Source organism: Tupaia chinensis, unplaced genomic scaffold (assembly GCF_000334495.1).
Source record: "Tupaia chinensis unplaced genomic scaffold, TupChi_1.0 Scaffold143976_1, whole genome shotgun sequence".
NCBI classification, from domain to species: domain Eukaryota; kingdom Metazoa; phylum Chordata; class Mammalia; order Scandentia; family Tupaiidae; genus Tupaia; species Tupaia belangeri.
Genome location: NW_006203827.1, coordinates 60,125 through 70,104, shown reverse-complemented (window position 1 = coordinate 70,104; position 9,980 = coordinate 60,125). Strand labels below are relative to the sequence as shown.

The following is a 9,980-nucleotide window of genomic DNA, read 5'->3' as shown; positions in this document are numbered from 1 at the left end:
AGAAAGGGAGGAAGAGAAAGAAAGAAAGAAAGAAAGAAAGAAAGAAAGAAAGAAAGAAAGAAAGAAAGAAAGAAAGGGAAGGAAGGAAGGAAGAAAAAAGGAAAACCCCAGAAGAGGTCTCAGTTTATGCTGCAAGTGAAAGAATGTGGAGAATGTGGTTTCCTTCTGTCCCTAATAAAACTGGGCCAACAGTGGGATCATTCTGATTTTTTTGTTTTCATTTTTGTTTTGTATTATTTATTTGTTTGTTTTGCTATAGAGCATGTGCACTTCCTGGAGAGAGAGAGAAAAAGAGATGGAGAGAGACAGAGGGAAAATGAGAAATTAACTCCTAGGGGGTATGGCCATGCCACAATCCCTTCTCTGTCATTCTCCTCTCAGGATTCTGGGCATACATGCACACATGTCTGGTGTGAGTTTCAAGCTACCAGGTCTGAGACTTGAACCATGGTCTGCCATGTGGGAGTCCAATTCCTTAACCACCATGTCACCTGCTGAGCCCCCCAGGCATGTTTTCCAAGCCCTTGGGTCTAGGAGTTAAGCCATTCAGTTAGCCATGTGGGATCCAGCTGCCCCAACCACCATGCCACTGGCTGGCCCTCATCTGATTATTTATACCCTTGATTATTCATATTAGAGGGTGAGGCAGAGCAGTGGTACACTAACCTGATTGTACATCCAAAATGCTTTTTTTTTTAAGAATTATTTTATTTAACTTTATTTATTCTTATTATCATTGTTATTTTCCAGTTTGATCAGAGAGAGACAGAGAGAGAGAGAGGAAGTGAGAAAGCAAGCCACCAGGTCCGAGACTTGAACCTTGGTCAGCCATGTGGGAGTCCAGCGCCCTTAACCACCATGCCGCTTGCCAGCCCCAACCTGGAGGGTTTTTTAAAATATTGACTCCTAAGTCCCATTTCACACTTGCTAACTCAGAATATCTGGGAGTAAGACACAGGAATGCATGGCTTTAGTAGAATCTGTAGTATTCTTGGCGCACTGCCAGGCTTGGACACTACGAGACCCAAACAATGGTTCCCTAAAATCTGGATCTCAGAGACTAGTAAAATTTCTGTAAAAATTTTTCCAAAACTTTGAAGACCAACATGAATATGCCAAGTTTTTTTTTTAATTGCCAGAGGGTGTGTGTGCTTGCCAGAGAGAGAGAAATATAGAGAAAGAGGGATAAAGCACTCCCTGATGGGGCATGGCCATACTGTAATCCCTTCTCCTCCACTTTTCCAGGCTGTCAGGATTTGGGTTACACACACACACACACACACACACACACACACACACGCTTGGCATGCTTTTTAAGCCTCTGGAGCCAGGATTAGAACAGTGGTCTGCCATGTGGGATCCAGCTCCCTTAACCACTAGGCTATGAAGCTGACCCAGAATGCCACTTTTAATGTTGATTACTTTATTATAGTATTATAGTATTTGAATACTATAACATCACTATCACACTTGAGATGTCAGTTGGCAACAGTATTTTTCCGGTGTCAGCAGACTGATGAAAATGTTACAGACTGGGCAACAGATGACATAGGGCTTACATCACTGGACTCCCATATGACGAAACATTGTTTGAGTCCCAGACCTGGTGGCTTAAAACTCATGCACATGTATATGTGTGTCCAAGATCCCAGGAGGAGAATGGAGGAGAAGGGATTGCAGTGTGGCCATTCCCCTGGGGGATGATTTCTCACTTCCCCTCTCACTGTCTGTCTCCACCATCACTACCACCACCACCACCACCACCGAACCACCACCAAGTGCATGTGCCCTAAGGCAAAAACCTCTAAAAAAAAAAGAAGAAAGAAAGAAAAGAAAGAAAGAAGAAAGAAAGAAAAAGAAAGAAAGAAAGAAAGAAAGAAAGAAAGAAAGAAAGAAAGAAAGAAAGAAAGAAAGAGAAAGGAAGAAAGGAAGAAAGGAAGAAAGGAAAAGGAAGTGTTATAGACTTTCATGTATATGCAGATTAGTGCTTCAGATTCCCTGGTCTGAATAATCTCTAACCCCGAATTCCTTTAATTTAGGTCAGTGGTACTCCCTTGCTTTGGGTCTCTCCTATTCTTCAACAGAATTTTCTGGCTAGAATGAGATTTAACAGTTCATTTGCTTCTTCCCCCCGCCCTGTGCCTAAATCATCCTGACTACTTGAAAATGGACGACATATTGAAAGCATTCTCAAGGAAGTGAGTGCATAATCTTCCCCTTCTTCACTAATTTTTTTCTTATTCATCTTTGTGATGATAACTTAAGAGTTCTCATGCGACAGTATTATTTTGGATCAAAGAGCCAAATGAGATTGTGAAAATGGCCCAGGGTACTCTAGAGTGGCAAAAGACATTAAAAGCAAAGAAGCATTTGGTTTCATTGTCCATATCAGAAAAAGTACTAATGGTAAGAGTACTGGGAAATGAATTCAAAGGTTGACACCTTCTGATGGCCCAAGTGGAAGCATAGAAGGGAAATGATATTGGACATAGCTTAATTTCTGTTTGAGCCAGAAGACTATTGATAATAACAGGTGTATTAAAAACAAATCAATTGGCCAAGTGTATGGAGCCTGCTTCCTGAATGCTAAGGAAACAGTCTGCTCAATAGTTAGTCTATCATTAGAGAAAACATAGAGGGGTAAAGATGATAGAAGCAGTAGAAGCGTTATTGAAAAGAAGGAGATAGTGAATACTTAACCCCTGAAGAATAGTATACAATAGCAAAGTACAAAGTAAGAAAAAGAGTGAAATGGATTGGTCTCTTAATAATACCCAAGGAGGGGACCAGCAGTTAGTGTAATGGCTATGTCACTGGACTCCCATGTAGTCGACCATGGTTCGCGTCCCGAACCCGGTGGCTGAAAACTCACACCGGGCGCGTGTGCGTGCGTGCCCAAGATCCCAAGAGTAGAACGGAGGAGAAGGGATTGCGGTGTGGCCATCCCCCCGGGGGGTGATTTCTTGCTTTCTGTCTCTCTGTCTCTGTCTGTCTGGCGAGTGCACGTGTCCTATAGCAAAAACCTCTCCAAAAAAGAAAATAATACCCAAGGGATAAATGGAATAAGGGGTTTTTTCCTTTTATTAATTCATTTATTTTTTCATTCATTCAAGAGATATTTATTTAAAGTCTACTAATGTGCTAATATTGTGCTAGACTTTGATTAAAATGTCCTCATCCTTAAAAAAGAACCCACTTCTAGGGTTGAGACAGAAGAGTCTTGGGTATATGGTTACAATGCACTATAGGATGGGTCTTGCCCTTGATGCATGTTTAGCTCTTTTTTAAAATTTTTTTATAGTTTTCTTCAAAGAATTATTTATTTAATTTTATTTATCCATTAATTTATTTTAATTTGACCACAGAGAGACACAGAAAGTGAGAAAGAGAGGGAGGGAAAGTGAGAAAGCAAGCCACCAGGTCTGGGACTCAAACTGTGGTTGGCCATGTGGGAGTGTTGAGCACTTTAACCACCACGCCACTTGCTGGTCCCATGTTTAACTCTTTTCATAAATTGACCTTGAGCACAGGATCAGCATTATTTGTTTTTATATTTTTAACATTTAAAAGAATGCCTTAATAGAGCTGTTAGAGATGAAGGTTGTAATACAGGAAATCAAAACCTCCCTTCAAAGTATTAAAAGCAGATTAGACTATGTAGAAGGTCGAATATCAGATGTAGAAGTCAAAACCTCTGACCTAGAAAATAATAATAAAAAAAGACTGAGAAAATAACCCCCCAAAATGAGAATAATATATGAAAAATACTAGATAATATTAAATGCCCAAACATCCAGATAATTGGTATTCCAGAAGAGGAAGAAACTAATACGGGCATTGATGATGTATTCATGAAATGCTGGAAGGAAACGTTCCAAACCTAGAGAAGCATTCAAATATCCAGACCCAAGAAATACAAAGGACCCCCAATAGAATCAACCCAAGAAGATCTTCTCCAAGGTGCATCATAGCCAGATTGGCCAAAATGACAAAGACAATATATAAAATTGGCAAGAAAGAAACGTCAAGTTACTTACAAAGGTTATCCCATCAGTCTAACGACGGACTTCTCATCAGAAACAATGCATCGCTTCTTGGCCTTTTGGCTAAGATCAAGTGTAGTATCTGTTTATCGGAAACAATGCAAGCAAGGAAAGAATGGGAAAATACAGTCAAAGTGTTAAATGAAAAACAATTTCAATCAAGAATATTATACCTGGCAAGATTATCCTTCATTTGGGAAGAAAGGATAAAAACATTCTCAGATAAACAAAACCTGAAAGAATTTATCAACACCAGAACAGCCCTTCAAGAAGTTCTGAAGGGAGTGCTATACCAGAAAAACTAAAGACAGACAGAAATAAGAACAACAACAAAAACAAATAAACAAACAAAACAAAACAAAAAACAAAACAAGAAAATGGTCAAGTTAATGGTAGGAACAAGTCCAGAAATATCAATAATAGTGTTGAATGCTAACTTCCAAGATTTAAACTGAAAGATCAGACCATATTAACAATGCAAATTCAACAGAAGAGAGATTAATTTTATGAGACTGAACTGGTGAAATAGAATTTTATGACTTTTGACTAAAACATTACTGATTTTCTTCTATGCCTTTTCTTCTAAATTTAAGGATTTTTGTTTTCTTTTGAGCTATTGATAGGTTCAGCAATTTGTTAATTTTTAAAAATCGAAACAAAATTTTCTCCCTCTGGAAGTGGAAAATATTTGTAAGCATTCTTATTTTGTGGCAGAACTTATTTGCATAAGTTCAATAATATGTTGTCTTGCATCAGAAATTGAAAATTCTGGTTATTGCCAGGGCTTTGACTAGAATGTCATATCTGGAGATATGACCAGAAAGCTAAGGAACTAAGGTAGATCTCAAGAAAACCAACAGAAACTCCTGGAAGGATTGCATGGCTACCATAAACAGTTCTGCCTGGCAGGTAAGTAATGAATATCACTTCCTGACAGGCCCAAAAAAACTGTCAAGTACAGGTACTTAAAGGTACAGTCAGATGGTGAATTCCTGACTTGGCTCAGTAGCCTTGGGAGACTAATCTGAATTTTCTTATAAAAGGTTTCAGCAAAACCAACCAAATCAATTAGTGTTCTTATGGGGCTTTGTGCAAACAACAGACCAAATTTAAACTAAACTAACTTTTTTTTGTATATAAATTAGTTTATGAAAATCCCCCCCCCAGAGGGGTTGTCCATGCTGCAATCCCTTCTCCTCCATTCTTCTCTCAGAATCTTGGGCACTCACGCACACACGCACCTGACGTGAGTTTTAAGCCACCAGGTCTGGGACTCGAACCACGGTCGACCACATGGGAGTCCAGCGACATAGCCATTATGCCAACTGCTGGTCCCAGTATCTACCTACTGTTTGAATAGAATCCTAACCTTTTTCCTGGCTTTTAGTCTTAAGAAAATGTTTCTTAACATTTTTTAAAAATTTTGATTTATTAAAGTTGTAATTGCTTTTCTTGAAATTTAAAAAATGCATAAAAGCAAACAAAAAATTAAAAATACCTACTTAACCAAACAAAAAGTAAATAAAAGAATGTCATACAAAGAAGGTGTCCAGTTAGATCAATTTAGCTACTTGATTTAATAAAACCTCAGCTTCTTCATTCATAAACAATATGAATAAAGCCCATCTTTCAGGTTCGTTGTAAAAATTAGAAATTTGTGAGGGTCTTCAAAAAGTTCATAGTTAATGTGAATTATAAAAAAACTTATGCATGGGTTTCAATTTTGTGTGTGTGTGTGTTAAAATAAACTCACACTTTAATTCCACTTTTCCACAAATTTTGGAGTCCTTTGTAAAGTATGGAAAGCAGCTTGCATAGCACCTAGCGTATAATAGATGTGCAATAAATGTTTCATTGCCTTCAATGAAAGAGGAAAAAAATAATTAAAAGCAACCTGGTATGTTGTTTGGCATTAGTTCAATTCCCAAACCTAGAACAGAGTGTCAGATATGGAAGGAATTTTCTATGAGATCCAATCTCCTCATTTTACAGATGGGAAATCTGAAGCTTTAAAGAGGAAAGGAACTTACTAAAGGTGACTTACTAAGTCATCTAAGCTTTTCTTTCTAATTACCTCAAATCATTGTAGAAGGTGATATGACATGTGTACACAAGATAAGGACATTATTATTTTTTCTTTCTTTCAATTTTTTTTGCAGGGCCAGCAGGTGGCATAGAGGTTAGGTGCTGAACTCTCACATGGCTGACTGTGGTTTGAGTCTTGGACTTGGTAGTCTGAAAATTACACTGGGTATATGTGCGTGCATGTCCAGAATCCCAAGAGAGGAATGGAGGAGAAGGGATTGCGGCCCAGGGGATTTCTCATTTCCCCTCTCACTGTCTCTGTCTGTCTCTCTCCTCTTCAGCAAGTGCATGTACCCATGGCCAAAACCTTTAAAAAAAGAATAAGTAAAATAAATAACCTTTTTTTGCTATAGGGCATATGCCATTGTTGGAGGGAGATAGATGGAAGTTGAGGAGTAAAAAAAGCACCTCCCAGTGGAGATGGCCACACCATAATCCCTTCTCCTCCATTCTCCTCTTGGAAATTTTGGTACAGATGCACACACTCCCAGTGTGTTACTTAAGCCACTGGATCTGGGACTCAAGCCACTCAGTTGGCCATATGGGATCCAGATGTCTTAACCACCACACCACAGTCTGGTTCGGTAGGGGCATCATTTTACAAAAGTAAATTAACAGACAGAGATTAATTAACACGCCCAGGGATCTATGATTCACATTATGGAAATTTGGCTCCAGAGTCTATAATTTTAACTACTGCATTTCTCTCTCTTTTTAAAAGTTTATTTCTTTACTTCTTCCATGAGTAACAGAGAGAGACATCAAGAAATAACACCCTCAAAAGTGTCATTTCCCTCCTTTATTCACAATAGAATATATCTGTGTGTGTGTGTGTGTGTGTGTGTGTGTGTGTGTGTGTTTGTGTGTGAGAGAGAGATAGCATTCACCGAACAGAGACTGGTCACAACTACTCCCTCTAATTCTCCATCTGATCACGATTCTGGACATGCATGTGCACCCAGTATGTTGTTGCCAGGGCTGGGATTTGAAATCCAGTGGGTCATATGGAACACAGATTCCTGTAAATAGCACTTAACCATTCTGCTATGGGGCTGACCCCCATCAACGTCTTGACATCATGATTCAGGCCCAGCTTCAGCCAGCCAGAAATAATGGGCACACACATACCTGGCATACTCAGAGAAGTCTCTGGATACCTTCCTATATGAGTTAGCTTTGCACAGCCTTACCACTGATACACCATCTAGCCCTCAACCACTGCACTTGTCTTATCACAACACTTATGAAATTATATTAAAATTACCCACTTAACATGTCTCCCCACTAGAACTTAAGCTCTTCAAGGCAAGAACAGTGTCTGACTTCAACTATGGGTAAATAATCATTTATTTAACAAATACTTATTGAACAACTATTATATACTAGAACTTGCTATCCCCAAAGAACAGGCCATATCTTTGAAACCAAATGATCTACCTCTGCAGTGCTATTGGTGTTCATTTTCCTTTTGTTATCTCCTTTTTTTTACTTAGTTTCATCTCTTCTATGAGTCATAAAATTTGTGCCCATGCTTGGGTCAGACTGTAATAATTTTCCTTGGGTCAGGAGAACAACCAGCAATAAACTTCATGAGGAAAGTAAAATGTCAGAGATATAATAAGACATGGGAGTTCCTTGCCACCTGGTGTGATTTCTTGCAGTAAAGGCTTCAGAATATTACATTTGATAGGTTTTTGGTTTTTTTCAATTTTTGAAGTGCTCTGGCTTTATAATGCCCCTTTTTCTATCCTCCCTCCTATTTGGCCCTTTAAAGATTCAATCTAGGGGCCAGCAGGTGGCATGATGGTTAAGGCACTGGAGTCCCACATGGCCAACCACAGTTCAAGTCCCAGACCTGGTGACTTGCTTTCTCACTTTCCCTCTTTGTGTCTCTCTCTGGTCAAATTAAAAATAAATAGTAATAATAATAAATGAAATTAAATTAAATAATTCTTTAAAAATTTATTCAGTCTAAATTTAAAAGTCAGTCATATTCATCTAGTAAGATAACTCCCCTTGTACCAGGTCAGCAGTAGAGACTGCTGAAGAGGTGAGGGAGTCCTGTAATGTGGTGGGGTGAGTCTGAAGGTAGTAGAGAGAAGGCTGAGAGTGGACTTTGTATGCTTGCATCCTCAGATATTACATGGTCCACCTCTTTGACCCCCAGATCGCTACAGACCTAGGTCCTTAGGGACTCCAAGGCCCTTGCACAAGAAGTTTCTAGAAGGCAAGACATAGAAGGATGAAATAACAGTAGGCCTTAGGGCCAGAATCAGGTATCAGCAGCTGAGTTGGAGAGTGACTAGTATGCTCTGGCCTAGAGACCAAGTTTCAAGTCAAACTTGCTGAGCCTGCAGTTGAAGAAAGCTAGTTAAAGCGCAGGAAAAATCATTCAAATGGAGCAGGGACGAGGGTGTAAGAGGCTGGGGCAAGGGAGCAGAGTAGAGGGGAAGGACAAAGAAGAGGCAGTTTATTTTTCTCCTTCAGTGTATATTTATAGAATCCTTCTGTGCTTGATTAAGCTCAATTTTGTCAGGAATTTGTTTTGGATGGTGGAAGGGACAAAGGAAGAGAAATGTATCTCGCTGAAACTTTGTAAGACCTAAAGATTTTATATTCCCAATGGTCATTCTATGAATGGAACCAGAACCTATATCTCTTAGCTCTTTATCATGAATACTCTTCTATAACTCACTATCTCCTAATATGTCATTTGAGGACTTAAAAATCTGAAATGATTCCTTATTATCTATGAATAAACCCCACACTCCTGAGCATGCCATCTTGGCCCCTCATTATCAAGTCCCTGTTAAATGTTCTGAGTGGTTCCTGGGCCATGTTTCATAATGAGATTTAAGCTGATGCCTCTCAGAGGTATCTCCCATGTCACTGTCCCCAAATGTTCTTATCTCCTATTTCTTGACTCCCTGCCCCACAACAAATTTTAAATATTCTACAGTGAATTCATATACCTACCACTAGATTCTACCATTAACATTTTCCTATATTTGCTTTATCTGTCCATCTATTCAACTCCCCATTGATTCATCAATCATTCTTATTTTTGTTGCATTTTAAAGTAAATCAAAGACATTGATATGCATCCCTTCCCCAGTATTTCTGTATGTATATCATTAACTAGAGTTCAGTTTTTCTTTTGAAGTAAAACCTATATATAATGAAATACAAAAATCTTAAAAACTATTTTCTGAGTTTTGGCAAATGTACATACTTGTGTAGCCCAAATCCTTATCAAGAATACAACCATCGAGAAGAAGGTTCCACATGGCTCCAGTGAACTAGATATTTGGTTTTCTATTTTGTGATTTTTTTTAAAAAAAAAAGAACAGTAATGGGAACCAGCAGTTAGTGTAATGGCTATGTCGCTGCACTCCCACGTAGTCAACCACGGTTTGCGTCCTGGACCCGGTGGCTTAAAACTCATGCCGGGGGTGTGTGCACGTGTGCCCAAGATCCCGAGAGGAGAATGGAGGAGAAGGGATTGCGGAGTGACCATCCCCCCTGGGGGGTGATTTCTCGCTTTCTGTCTCTCTGTCTCTCTCTCTCTGTCTGGCGAGCGCACGTGCCCTATAGTGAAAAACCTCTCCAAAAAAAAAAAAAAAAGAACAGTAATTACAATTTTTTTCATTTTTTTGGTCTATTTTTCTTTTTGTTTCTCTTTATCTCTCTCTTTTTCATTTTCCTTTTTCTTGTCTCTACACCCTCCAATATCCATTTAATGTGTTTTTAGATGGATCTAAGAGCACTGTAGCTAAACATCCAAATACTAAGAGGATTAAAATATTCCCCAATATCTACTGAATCTGCTGCACCAGTGATCACAACAGAATG

General features: G+C 38.9%; 1 protein-coding gene and 1 pseudogene across 1 annotated transcript in view; both read left to right on the top strand.

Annotated features, from left to right (window-relative positions):
* The window catches only part of LOC102471255 (signal transducer CD24-like), a 47,781-nt gene that overhangs the window by 12,612 nt on the left and 25,189 nt on the right, over window positions 1–9,980 (top strand). The gene's annotated exons all lie outside the window — the stretch shown is intronic.
* On the top strand, window positions 4,087–4,234 carry LOC114005546 (uncharacterized; annotated as a pseudogene).